Source organism: Kogia breviceps, chromosome 10, assembly GCF_026419965.1.
Source record: "Kogia breviceps isolate mKogBre1 chromosome 10, mKogBre1 haplotype 1, whole genome shotgun sequence".
NCBI lineage: Eukaryota > Metazoa > Chordata > Mammalia > Artiodactyla > Physeteridae > Kogia > Kogia breviceps.
In genome coordinates this window covers 19,074,414-19,089,722 of record NC_081319.1, presented here as the reverse complement: position 1 = coordinate 19,089,722, position 15,309 = coordinate 19,074,414, and the positions used below count along the sequence as shown (strand labels likewise).

The following is a 15,309-nucleotide window of genomic DNA, read 5'->3' as shown; positions in this document are numbered from 1 at the left end:
GCAGTAAGGAAACAAGCCTAATGATTATAATGTCCAGATGGAAATGAATAACTAAATAATTCTGTCAAATCAAATAGCATCTTAATAAGTTATTGCATCATCTCTCTTGATTTAATTTAACTGGAAGATAGGAGAAAATGATTATGACCTGCAAAAATATCTTCATTTCCCGTGCTCATTAACATTTGCCCTGTGAATCCCCTCCTTTTATTCTGAAGGTGAAGTTACCTCCAAAATGGTCTTTAGGTTTCTTTCCCTCAGAAGCAGCCCATGTCAAAAAAATAATAGCCCCAAACTGGAATGAAATTATTGGAATTAAAAAAAATGGAACCCCAGTGTTTGGTCAAATCTTTTATCAAAGAAAGAATTCAAACACCACTTTTGCAGGCAAGCTGGTAAGTACAAGTTGTCATGGAAACAGGATATATTCAAATTATACTAGGAGTGACGTTCTTCATCTAACTAGGTGTTCATCTCCTCTAAATGGGGAGAAATTGTTGTAGCTGAAATCCATTATATTTCTTTCAAATCTGCATTAAAAACAATCATTCCCTTTATTTTATATAGAACTACAAAGACACAGAGCCTCACTCTCACAAAAGGGAGAATTAAAATTACTTGCAAAAGAACTGGGGTGTCAATAAAAGCCATAAAATGAAAATGAATCCCATGATATAAATCTATTGACACACAGTGAAGGGGTGAAGGATGGAAACCAGACAATATAATAGCACCTTCATTAACAATAGGACATATTTTTCTTCTATAGCATTAGTGACTATTTTTTACAGAACGATCTAGGCCAGTTCTCTGGAACTTGCAGTGATTTGTTAACAGGTGTGCTGTCACTGCTGCTGACTACAGCACAGGGCCCTTGTTAATTGACACACATGCAAGAAAGACACAGAAGAAAGGCAAGGCTGTGATGAGCAGTCATTTCCCAGGCAATCATCAAGAAACACATGGTACAAGCTAATTTTGTGGGGAAAGATTCACAGCATGGAAGGCCCATGAAGTCACAGTATATCTAAGAGGTAGCTGGAAATTCTTTTTGGATCAAGATGTTCCTTTGGGAACATCCTGTAATTTTTTTCAGGTGAAGATAATTTCTCTACCTCCTTCCAAAAGATGAAAAAAAAAGATTTTTCATGTTTTGCAGCCTAGAATGCTGAGGTCTCAACAAAGCCTTTGTCCAAGCACTTAAGACAATGTCATTCAAATTAAAATGCCAACAGTTCCAAAATATATACAAAGAACTCTTAAAACTCAACAATAAGAAAATGAACAGCCTGATTTAAAAATGGGCAAAGACCGGGCTTCCCTCCCTCGTGGCGCAGTGGTTGAGAGTCCGCCTGCCGATGCAGGGGACGCGGGTTCGTGCCCCGGTCCGGGAGGATCCCGCATGCCGCGGAGCGGCTGGGCCCGTGAGCCGTGGCCGCTGAGCCTGCGCGTCTGGAGCCTGTGCTCCACAACGGGAGAGGCCACAGCAGTGAGAGGCCCTCGTACCACTAAAAATAAAATAAAATAAAATAAAATAAAATAAAATAAAATAAAATAAAATAAAATAAAATAAAAATAAAAATGGGCAAAGACCTGAACAGACAACTCACCAAAGAAAATATACGGATGGCAAATAAGCATATGAAAATATGCTCAACATCACGTCATTAGGGAATTACGAATCAAAACAACAACAAGATACGAGTACACACTGATTAGAATGGACAAAATCCAAAACACTGACAACACCAAATGCTGAAGAAGATGTGGAGCAACAGGAACTCTCATTCATTGCTGGTGGGAATGCAAATGGTACAGCCACTTTGGAAGACAGTGGCGATTTCTTACAAAACTAAACATACTCTTACCATACGATCCTGAAATCATATTATTTGATATTTATCCAAAGTATTGTAGTTGAAAATATGTTCACACAAAAATCTGTAGATAAATGTTTATAGCAACTTGATTCATAATTGCCAAAACCTGGAAGCACCCAAGATGTCCTCCAGCAGGTGAATGGATAAATAAACTGTGGTACAACCATCAACTGGAATATTATTCAAGGATAAAAAGAAATAAACTATCAGGCCATAAAAAGACATAAGGAAGCTTAAGTGCATATTACTAAGAGACAGAAGTCAATCTGAAAAGGCTACATACTATATGATTCCAACTATATGACAATCTGGAAAACGGAAAAATGTGGAGACGGTAAAAGGATCAGTATTTGACAGCAGTTAGTGGGGAGGGAGGGAGGAATAGACAAACAGGAATTTCAGGGCAGTGAAACTACTCTGTACGGTACTCTAATGATAGATACATGTCATTATACATTTGTCCAAACCCAGTGAATGTACAGCACCAAGACTGAATCCTAATGTAAACTACAGACTTTGGATGACAATGATGTGTCAATTTAGGTTCATGGATTGTTAACAACTGGACCTCTCTGGGTGGGATTCTGACAGTGGGGGAGGAAGTGCATATGTAGGGGTAATAGGAGTAATGGAAGTCTCTCTACCTTCTGCTCAGTTTTACTGTCAACCTAAAGCTGCACTAAAATAATACAGACTACTTAAAAAAAAGTACCAACAGCAATAATAGCTACAATTTCATGACTGCTTAACTATGTTCCACATTTACTTATCTCAGCTGTTCCACATATCAACCCTATGAGGTAGATACAATTATCATCCCCGTTTTACACACTGGAGGCTCAAAATGGTTAAAGAACATTCCCACAATTACACAGCAAGATGTACAGAGTTGCAACCCAAGTCAGTCTGGTTCCAAGCCTGTGCTCCTAATATGTACAAATTCTTCTCTTGAGGACAAGTTTCACCTCCCTGAAGACGTCTCTCTGTCATATGAAAAATGATCTCGGCCCTTGACTTAGGGAAGGATTTGAATTATGCTCCCAAATGCTAAAAACAGAACACTGTGGAAAAAGTGTACAAAGACTATATATGCTTATTAAATAAACAATATGGGACTAGTAAACATCAGAGTCCAACTACAAATTAACAGCTATTTTAGCATTTGCTGTAAGTTTGGTCGAACCATCTGTTTCTAGAGAGGGACTGTTTAAGAGATATAAACCAACAGATCCAAGAATCTCAATGAACTCCAAACACCAAAAACATGAAGAAAATCACACCAAAGCAGAGCATAATCAAATTGTTCAATACCAGGAAAAAGATATGCTATGAACAGAGAAACAAAAATAAGGATTAGAGAAGATTTTTCATGGGAAATAATACAAGCAAGAGGATAGTGGAGCAATCTCTTCAAAGTGCTGAAATTAAAAAAATGTCATCTTAGAATTCTATGTCCAGTAACACATCTTTTCAGAGACAACGGAGAAGAAATATGCTTCCAGCAAGATGGAGTAGAAATGCTTTTCTCAGTTCTTCTCACAGAGTACAGTGAAAAATCCTAAACATTATATAGGAAACAAACAGAAGGTTTAAAGAAGGTGGTACACCAGCTAGGGACCTTGGGGCCCAAGGAATGACATGATGGTGAGTTCCCTGGGAGTTTTTTTCTTCTTCTTTTTTTTTTGGCCACATATATCACAGATTTGCAAAAGCTGACAACCTGAAAATGACAATGGGTACAGACAAGAAAAGCCCCAAGAAAAGCCTTTCTCCCTAACCAAAGGACACGGAAAGGAGTAGCCAAGCAAGATAAAAAACTTTTAGACAAGAACTACTTTACACCAACCAAACACCATGGGAAAGACTGTGACCCTACCTCTACCCAAGCCAGCAAGGCCAAGAGGGGAGCTTAGGCTTCTACCTTCACCAGGCAGAGTGGGTCAAACAAACAAACAATGACACAAGCAAAAACCCCATGATCCTACAATACCCTATAGACAAAAATCTCACTTCAAATACAACATGGTTAAGTTGAAAGGAAAAGGATGGAAAAAGATATACCATGTAAATATTAATCTAAAAAAAAAAAAAGTAAGAGCGGCTCTCCTAATATCAGATAAAATAGATTTCAGAGCAAAGTTTACTACAGACAAACGACATTACCTAAGGATGAAAGCATCAACCCACCAGGAAGACATAATGACTCCAAACATGTGTGCACCAAACAAAAGAGCCTCAAAATACACAAAGCAGACCCTGAAAGAGCAGAAAGGAGAAAGGCAATCCACAATTATAATTGAAGACTTCAACACTCCACCCTCAGCAATTGATAGAACTATGAGACAGAACATCAGCAAAGGTAAAGAAGAAATGAACAACAAAATCAGTCAACAATATCTAACTGAGATATACCGCACTTTAGCAGAATACACATTTTTTTCAAATGCTCTAGAATGTTCACTAATATAGATTACATCCTGGACATAAAACAAACCTTAACAACAACAACAACAAAAAGAGCAGAAAGGCAACAGGACAGAAGCAGGTTAAAAGTAAAAAGGATAGAAAGTCTATTTTTCTTTCTGCAGGTAATACACAAAAACTTTCAATTTAACAAATAAATAACTGAGCACCTCCCATGAACCAAGACTATATGAGAAAAACTGTTAAGAAAACAAAAGAACTTCAAGAATTCATTCGAAACCACACACCCATGTACACACGCAAACACACACATACAAGCAGACATCCTGAAATCCCAGGCCTAGACTGTAAGCAAAATTAGACATTACATTGATCCTTAGCTTGATTTTATGAGCATTTCCTACCATGGACTAATTTTTAAAATAAAAATGTAAGAGTAGATAAAAGATATACTGTGCCACTTCTAATCAAAAGAAAACTGGAGTGGCTATATTATTATCACACGAATTAAATTTCAGAGCAAAGAATATTACCAGGAATGACAAAGGTCAATTAATAAAATAAAGGAGTTACTTCATCAAGAGGACACAGCAATTCTAAACATGTTGCTCCTGACAATAACAGAACTCCAAAATACATAAAGAAAAAATCGTTAGAAGTGCTAAGAGAAATATGAAAATCCATAATTATAGTCTGAGATTTCAACACCCCTCTCTCAATAACTGATAGAACAAGTAGACGGAAAATCACTAAGAGTATAAAATATTTCAACAACATTATCGACTGACTTGGCTGGACATTTATAGAACATTCTATTTAACAACCACACAATACACATTCTTTTCAAGTACACATGGAGCATTTAAGTAAGACAGACCATATTCTGGGCCATAAAACAACTCGCAATAAATTTAATAGAATTCAGGTCACACGAGTATGTTCTCTGACATGATGGAATTAAATTAAAAATTAATACCAGCAATATCCCTGGGAATCTTCAAATATATATAAGCTAAATAACACACTTCTATATAACCCATGGTTCAAAAAAGCAATCAAAAGGGAAATTAGAAAGTATTTGCAAATGAATAAATATGAAAACACATACATCAAATTTGTGGGAGGCTGCTAAAATAGTACTGAGGGAAAATTTTATAATAAGAATGCTTAGAATAGTGGTCTCAAGTCAATGAACTCAGCTTCATGTTAAGAAACTGGAAAGAGAAAACTGGACTCAAATTAAGTAAAAGAAAGGAAATAATAAAGATCAGAGTAGAAACCAATAAAGTGGAAAACAGAAAAACAACAGAGAAAATTAATGAAACAAAAATATAGTTCTTTGAGATTTTAAAAAACTGACAAACCTCTAGCCAGACTGTTCAGGAAAAAGTTGAGAAGAAACAAACTATCAAAATCAGGAATGAGACAGATGATATCACGCAGACTCTAGAGGTAGCAAGGGAATTCTAAGGAAAACAAAGCGCTGATTAATAAGTCTCTGAAAATGAATTAACACTGATGAGATGGAAAAATTCCTTGAAAGACACAAACTACCAAAGTTTACTCAAGGAATAGATACTAACCTGAATAGCCATGTATCTATAAAAGAAATGTAATATGTAGTTAAATACCTTCCCACAAAGGAAATTCAAGGCTCAAATGGCTTTGCTCGTGAATTCTACCAAACGTTTAAGGAGAAAATAATACCAACTACATAAATTCTTCTCCTACACAAACTACACACACACAAAAAAAAAACTGGCATGGAGAGAACACTTTCCAACTCATTCCACTAGGCCAGCCCCACTCTGAAACAAAAAACAGACAAACAAGTACAAGAGGAGAAAATTAGAGACCAATAACCTTCATGAATATAGATGCAAAAATCTCAAACAAAATTTTAGCAAGTAGAATATAAGAAAACATGAAAAGAATAATACATCATGACTAACTAGAGGTTCTCACAGGAATACAGATTGGTTTAACATTTGGGAGTCAATTAATATAATTCATCATTTAACAAACTGAAATAGTAAATCATCTCAAAAGATGCAGAAAAAGCATTTGCCAATCCAACATTCATTCCTGATTTAAGAGAAAAAAAAAAACTCTCAGGGAAGTACGGATAGAAGGGAACTTCCTCATCTACAGGCATCTACAAAAACCTACAGCTAATATCATGTTTAATGGTGAAAAACTGAATGCTTTTCCTCTAATATGGGGGAAGAGACTAATGAGGTCCATTCTCATCACTTCTATTTACCATTGTACTTATTGCCAGTGCAATACAGCAAGAAAAAGAAATAAAAAGCATTGGAAAAGAAAAAGTGAAACTGTCCTTATTCACAGACAGCACAATCATCTATATACAAAACCTGATGGAATTTACCCCAAAAAGCTACTAGAATTAATAAGTGAGTTTAGCAAAATCTCAGGATACAAGATCAATACAAAACTCAATAATAATATATTTATATACTAGGATTGAAGAATGAGAAATGGAAGTTTTTAAAATGCAATTTATAATAGTATCAAAAATATGAAATACTTATGGATAAATGTGATGAAAGATGTGTAAAAACTGTACACTGATAACTACAAAATATTGCTGAAAGAAATTAAAGACCTAAATAAATGAAGAAATATACCTTGATCATGTATAGGAAGATGGAGTATTGTTAAAATTTCAATTCTCCCCAAATTGATCTATACACAATCCCAATTAAAATCCCAACAGGCTTTATTGTAGAATTTGACAAACTGATTCTAAGATCTCTATATAAATGCTAATAACTCAGAATAGCCAGAACATTCTGAAAAAGAACAAATTTGGAGAAATAACACTCCCTGATTTTAAAAGCTTATTGAAAAGCCACATTAATCAATACAGTGTAGTATTGCCCTCAAGATAGATGTAGATAAACTGAATAGCAAGTCCAGAAATAGACACACATATATATGAACAATTGATTTTTGACAAAAAAATGCAAAGGCAATTGAGTGAACAATAGTAGTTTTTCAACAGAGAGGGATGGAACACTTGGCTATCCATATGCAAAAAAAAAAAGAACTTCAATCCATACCTCCCATACCTCATACCATTTATAAGACTTAGCTTAATATGAAACATAAAACTAAGTATAAAATTTTAAGAAAATAAAACCTCTAGAAGAAAACGCAGAAGAAAATCTTTGTGACCCTGATTTAGGCAAGGATATCTTAGACATGACACTCAAAATGATAAACTGGACTTGGTGAAAATCAAAATCTTGTGCTTGTCAAAAGATACTATTAAAATAATAAAAAGAGAAGCCACAGACCAAGAGAAAATATTTGTGAATCATATATCTGAAAAATAACTTGACTCCAGAATATATTCTTAAAACTTTCAAAAATCAATAATAAAAATATATACAAACGGTATCATGAAAAAAGGGCAAAAAATTGAACAGATTTATTGGCAAAGAAGATACAGAGATGGCAGATAAGCACATGAGAAGATGCTCAACATCATTAGCCATTATTTCCAACCTAGGAGAATTCTATTCCCAGCCAAACTATCAATCAAGTATGAAGGTAAAAGAAGTGCGTTTTCTCATTAGCCATTATTTCCAACCTAGGAGAATTCTATTCCCAGCCAAACTATCAATCAAGTATGAAGGTAAAAGAAGTGCGTTTTCAGATATGTAAAATCTTACGGAGATATATACACCACATAAAAAGAAATGAAAAAAAGAAAGAAAGAGAAGGAAAGAAGAAGAAAAAGATGTGGGCTATAGGAAACAGGAGCTCTGACATAGGAAGGTAGGGAAGAGACAAACATGATGTTGAAGGGAAGTGCCAGGGCAACAGTCGTGCAGATGGCTCTTCAGATCAGATTGAAGAGAGAATGAAGGTTCCAGGAGAGATGTCTCCAAGGACAAAAATACAACCACCTGACTGGATGATGAGTTTGGCTGTAGTGAGTGAAACTGTATTGTTCTGTCAAAAAGTTTTGAGTTGGTTACAGGCACACATCACTTTACCAGGAGGAAAAACCAAAATCATTAGTTCTAAGGAAAACAAAAAAGGTGTACAATTCACAAAACGTAGTAATCATGTATGATTCAGCGGTGAACTATACTACACAGGATGGAATTTTACAGTTCCACAGCTCACTGATGCCAAGCTGACTCTCACTAACTTGTATTCATTAGAGTTCTATGGCTGTTAGGAGAGTGGTAGAAGGGTGGCAGCAGGGGGGTTGGGTGGTTCTGGGAAATGCAGCTGTTTACTCATAATGTCTGTGACACTGAAATCAGACCTTCTTAAAATCACATGGAAGTCGAAGGAGAAATGTGCCAAAGTCATACCTTTTGTGTGTCTTGGTTCACCATCAAAATCGGTCTGCCTTGTCTCTGAGGTAGGCCCACCTTTTATTTTTGCAGATACTCTCCCTAACAGTGGTGAGAATTCTGGCCAGTGAAAGATTCTACACTTGATCTAAGTCAAAACTCAGTGCAAAGCTTGGGGTGGGCGGAGGAAGAATTTATGTGTGTGGATGCGGACATGTATAGAGGGTGGGTATTTTAAAGAGTTAAACGTTCATTTTTCATTACAAGAAAGTTATTGGATAACTGGTAAGACAGAAAATCAAGAGTAGGTACATCCCTAAAAGTGTGTCTTATGGGCCTCAGTGCCATAGCTTAGACCATTATATGAGAATGTACTACAAAAATCTGTATCTTAAAAATTATAGTCTCTACAATTCTCTAGAATCGAAAATAACAACAATCAATGCACTATTTGATATTTGAGTAAATGAGAGAGGAGGGGGAGGAGAGGATTATAGAAGTAGTAGCTCTGATATATACTAATTATATTATGATTCCACACACAGGAAGAGGACATTTAAGCAACAGGTTTGATCCTATCATCTTTGTCATTCACAGTAGCACCCTTGTCCTGATAGTTGCATTCCATCTTTCAAAAGCAAAATTTGGGATCACAACATAATTTAACCCTAGAGGGAGTTGAAGCGGCTATTAAATATTATATAATAGAAAAGAGAGGGGCCACATAAAAGGCTTTTTTCTCACTTGGAGCCATGGCTATAACTCTTTGACAAAAATATACTACCAAAATATCAAAAATGAGATTTTAAATGGTGACAAGTGTATATTTTTGTTTCTCCTAAATGTTAGAAGTGTTCATTTTCATACGATTAAAATACCGCCTATAGCATAATGGTTTTTCTCAATTCTGTACCAAGTGATACAACCTTCAGTTGAGTATTTATTTATAAGATATTGATAGGTTTTTTTTTCCCCCTCAGTTATGTATTAGTCAACGCAGACCTGTATGTGTACTTATTAAGAATTCATTCAGGCTTTCAGGCCAGGTAGACCAGACTTTAACCTTGCTTTACCACTATAGACTATGTAATTAACTGCTGTAATTAACATAAGACTCAAGGTTCCTCATCTGTAAAATGGGGGTACAGGGTTTTGTAGAAGTAAACTAGACAGTGTATGCAAAACACCTTGGTGCACTAATGGATCTAAAAAAACACCATCTTTCTCAATGGGAAGACACTGTACTGTAAAGCTACTGACTGAATAAGAATTTCTTAATCCCTCTCCTCCCAAGTTCATTTCGGCATCAAAGCATGTAAATACTGCAGCAAACCAAAGACACAACCCTTGTACACATAACCATATGGCAAGACATACTGATTTCTGTGACCAACCCCAGGGAAGGACCCGAGAGTTCACACCTTAAAGGCTTACATTCACTCAGGAAGCACTGAGGAGTCCATGTCACTTTCTAGGCCGGCAACACTCTTTTGATAAGGATACTTCCTAAGGTTACAGAGGTGACCTGACTTTAATATGAAATATGGGTTTTTTTTTTTCACAATTATGTTATTTGCCTAGGACATTCAGAGTTGTGCAACTGTCATCACTACCTAATTTTAGAACAACTTCATCACCCCCAAAACAAATGCTCCAATACCCATGTGCAGTCACTCCTCAATCCCCTCTACCCCAAGTCCCTGGCAACTACCAATCTGCTTTCTGTCTCCACAGATTTGCCAACTCTGGCCATTTTATAGAAATGGAAGCAGGCGATACATGGTCTTTTGCATTGGACTTCTTCCACTTAGCATAATGTTTTCAAGGTCCGTCCATGTTGCAGCATATGTCAGTACTTCACCCCCTTTTATGAGTGTGTAATATTCCACTATGTGGAGAATTCACATTTTGTTTATCCACTCATCCACTGACAGACAATTGGATTGTTCCCCCCTTGGCTAGTATGAGAAATGCTGCTATAAACATCTGTGTACAAATTTTGTGTGGACATGTTTTTATTTCTCTTGCGTATATACCTAAGAGTGGTATATACTGCTGGTATATAGTGCTGGGCCATAGGTAACTCTATGTTTAACGTATGAGAAATTTCCTAACTATTTTCCAAAACAGCTGCGTCGTTTTATATTTATACACCAGCACTGTATGAGGCTCTAATTTCTCCACATCATCGTCAACACTTGCTATTTTTTTGGTAACAGCCATCCCACCAGGTGTGAAGTGGTATCTCACTATGGTTTTGATGTGCATCTTTCTAATGATTAATGATGGTAAGCATCTTTCCGTGTATTTATTGGCCATTTGTGTATGTTTCTGAAGAAATGCCTATTCAAATCCTTTCCCCAATTTTAAATTGGACTGTTTGGCTTTTTACTGTTGATTCATAGACATTCTTTATATATTCTAGATACAATTCCCTCATCAGATATATAACTTGAAAATAACTTCTCGCATTCTGTAGGTTGTCTTTTCACTTTCTTGAAGGTGTTCTCTGAAATGCAAACTTTAAAAATTTAATAAAATCCAATTTATCTATCTTTTCCATTTTTTGCTCATCCTTTTGGTGTCATATCTAAGAAACTATTGCCTAATCTAAAGTTATGAAAATGCACTCCTATGTTTTCTTCTAAGTTTTACAGTTTTAGCCCTTACATTTATGTCTATGACCCATTTTGAGTTAACTTTTGTATATTATATTTGTGAGGTAAGGGTCCAACTTCATCTTTTTGCACATGGAGAAAACTGTTAAAAGTTTTCATTAAACCATATTTTGCTTATTAGAAGTGTGACAGTATGCCATGCATGTACACATAAATGACATATTCATTCATTCAACAAATATATACAGCAAGGACAATATTTTGAGATATGACCTGATAATTTTTCTTCCTGTTTTTCCCTTTCCCTCCCCACACTGAAGCAGATAGCAAGGAGAGGTTTACGGAGGGTAGCTTCCTGACTTTTGTTCTCCCAAACACCTAAATTCTGGGACCACCGATTCCCAGGAGAACTGACCAATTACACTATCCAGAAGAACAGAAATGACAGTATCCCCCAATGCTGGAGCAGACAGGGAGTCCCCAGAGACGAAGGCAGAAGGGAGAAGCAAGAGGGTACTGAGAGAGGGGCTCTGCACTGGGTTTCCCAGACATAGTGCTGAGAAGCATCTAATACGATATACATCCTCAGCCCCTATTCTCACACCCCAAGTCTGGCACGAGGCCGCTCAGAATCACCAAACCACAATGGCTTATAAGGACAGAAACAACATGGCAACAACTGGCCTCCCATACACATGCACACACTACCCTGAATGACTGTGTGCTGGGCGTTCTGGGCACTAGCCTGGAATTATGGCACATCCCAAAGAAGCAAAGGTCCATGCTGAAACCCCAGAAGCACCAAGTTTACATGTTTTTCTTCACCGTCAATGCAAAATGGCAACTCAGTCAGAAATTAAGTTTCTACGAAGCAGTTATATTTCTGGCACCCTTGATTTTATAGACTGACATTCACACCTGCCACACAAATATTGAGACATATATATATACACATATGTGTGTGTGTGGGGGGGCATCCTCCTAGGCTAGGTTGAGAATATAAAAGTCAATCAAGCCATGGTTAGCTAAGGCATTTATATAGTCTAGTAAGAGCAAAAAATGTATTTGCCATTTATTACACACCACCTGGGTGCACACCTTGGGTTACACTCTTTTTTGTAAATGGATTGAAGTTAATGGAATCTTCCTCGCAAAAGGCCTTTGAGGTTCAGAGGTTCAGAGGAGGTAAAGGACTTGGCTAAGGATACATGTTAGTAATTGATGGGACTCGGATGTGAACTAAGGTATATTTAACTCCAAGTCCATTTGCAGTCCTGAAGTTATGACTCCCTCCCATGGAGAGGCCAATCTGAGTAATATCCTTTGATAACTCAGCATCCATTGGACATAGATTTTGGCTCATGTTTTCTAAGAGTTGGGATGACACTAAGTCAAACCAACCTTCTCTAACTTGACGCTCAACACGCCCATTGGCAGATGACTAGCCAGAAGCCTGAGGCTGGACGGGAGACAGCAGCCAAACTGGCTCCCGTGATTATGGGGACCGTGGCCTTGACTGAATCTGTCAAGGTCTGTCAACCAGTCCTCCAAACAGCAGACTTCCATTACCATTCACATCACCTACACGTGCAGCAAAGAAGTAACAGAACTACTTTTGGGTGGAGACCCCAACTTTTCTATCCATGTGCGAAAGGAAGCAATTTTTCTTAGCGGGAAGAATCCTACGGAGCTGTTATGCTTTGAGATGCTAGCACTCAATTTGGTGCCTAAGAAACTATTTTAAATTCTTCAGTGAAGCTTCCTAGAAACAACAAAGGGAGAAAAAGTTGATTCTGGCAATGAAACGTTAATAGTTTTTCCTTACGTATTAATCTTCTGAACAAATGGTGACAATTAAAGAAGCAGGCATATAACTGCTGTGAGAGCCATGATTTATATATTTTCTATTGCTGCTTCTGCTATTTGATCCTGAGAAGATGACTAAACCAAATCCCAAATCCCAAAGAGAAGTGTACTGAGCCATGGAGAGAAGTAGAAAACTTAGAGAAACCTAAATCATAAGGAACTAATGTCTCTCCTTTTGGGTCCTTTTATGCAGAATAAATCTCTCCCCATTCGGGATTGTATAACCATTTACCTTTCATTTTCTCATATACAAAACTGAACCTCAGAGGTGAGGACCCTCTGAAATCATTTGGTCCAATTTCTCCTTTTGTAAATGGGAACATTTGAGATTCCAAGAGGTTAAGAGAAATGTCAAGTGATCATTAGAACAAATAATATGAAGACTTCATCTAAGTGGGAAGGGTACTGACCTAGGAGCGAGAAGACCTGAATTCTACTGCCCACTCAGCCATGTATGAGTTCACAAAATGAAAGCACTGGATGAGATGGCTTTGAAAATCTCTCCCCTCTCTGAAGCGGCTTTAATTCCGTGAACAACGGTAGTGTCTGGTTGTTTGTTCTTAGAAAGGTAGCACCTTTTTTGGCAGTTATGGTGAAGGGGCAATACGTATGGTGGTTATAAGCGTGGGCTCTAGAGTCAGACTTTCTGCCTTGCAATCCCAGCTCTCACACTTCCTTTTGGTGAAAGCCTGAACAAATTAACCTCTCTGCCTCATCTGCAAAATGGAAATTGTAACAGTACCCACCCCGTAAGGCCCTTAGAATGATGAAACAAGATAACACATGTCAAGTATTCAGCACACCGCCTGGCACATAGCAAGTGCTCAGCGAACACAGGCTGCCCTTAAGTGTCATAAAAGAACCAGGGTTGGTATCTCTGTGTGCGTTAAAAGAAGGCATCCCTTCCTCTGGGCAGAAGCAGCCCAAGTGCTAAGGTCCACATCAAGGCTGGAACTCACTGTCTGTGGCCATGTGCCTGGCTCTAAAATATCAAAGTAAGAAATCACTCCCCAATATCCTTTGCTGATAGTGGTACCCAATGAATATGTGTCTGTTATCATGTAGGCCTTCTAGAAAACTCTTCAGAGGAGGCCCACTTAGGTGGCAAGGACACTTTTGCTCTTCTTTTCTTTTCCTTCTTTCTGCCTGGAATGCCGAGGGAATGGCTGGGGTGTCAGCGGCCTACTGATCACGAGGAAAGGGCTAAAAGATTTTCAGAGACTCAAACTTACAGCCAATAATTCAACGCCATTAACCTCCAGACTTCTTGTTTTATGAAGAAAGTAACCTCATGTACATTTTTGAGCTACTATTATCAAAATGCAATTCCTGACCAAAATACTCTCCAAAATCTACCACTCCTTTCTGTCAACAAATATCTGTAGCTTGCCTGGTCAGCCACTTGTCCCTGGCCACTTAGGGGCCCTAAGTCAGGCCCTCATTGGCCATCACTTAGATTTTTACAAAATGTCCAAATGCCCTCAAGGTCCTTGCTATTCCAAGTGTGGTCTGTAGACCAGAGGCATTAGTGTCGCCTAGGAAATTATCACAAAGGCAGCATCTCCAGCCCCATCCAGACCTACTGAATCAGGATCCCCAGTGATTTCTGTGCACATGAAAGGCTAAGGCTCTGGACTAGACTTCCACACTCTGCTCTGTCATTCCTCTTAAACACTACTGTCAAAATAATCTTCCTGACACACATCAGTAGTTTTCTAATCACAGCACTTTCCTCAGAAACCTCCAAGGGCTCCTGACTGTCTATAGACTGAAGTTTAGACTCCTCAGCCTGACAAGGCTTTCTATGATCGTGTGTCAGCCTAAAAATGCCCACCAAAGTGCCTGCCATGCCAATAAATAATATTCTGCAGAAAACAAAGCAAAAAATGAGTGTACCTGAGAAAGGACATATTTCTTAATTCTGGCTTCTCCATCCTAGGCATTGGGGATACACTGCTAGGAAAAACCAGACACAGTCCCTTGCCTTCCTGGAGCTTAGAGATCAGTTGAAAGGACAGGATCTTCAAAAGCAATAAAAAAAATACGTAATACCAAATATTAAGTGCTAAGAAGGAAATGAATGGGCAATGGTACACAGTAAGCTAGAGTGGTCAGAAGAGTGGCCCAGAGGATGGGGAGCCCGTTGAGGGGCTGGTCCAGGCAGAGAGAACAGCCTGTGCAAAGCCT

General features: G+C 37.8%; 1 protein-coding gene across 5 annotated transcripts in view; it reads right to left on the bottom strand.

Annotated features, from left to right (window-relative positions):
- Positions 1–15,309, bottom strand: part of EIF4E3 (eukaryotic translation initiation factor 4E family member 3) — a 148,238-nt gene that overhangs the window by 131,421 nt on the left and 1,508 nt on the right. The gene's annotated exons all lie outside the window — the stretch shown is intronic.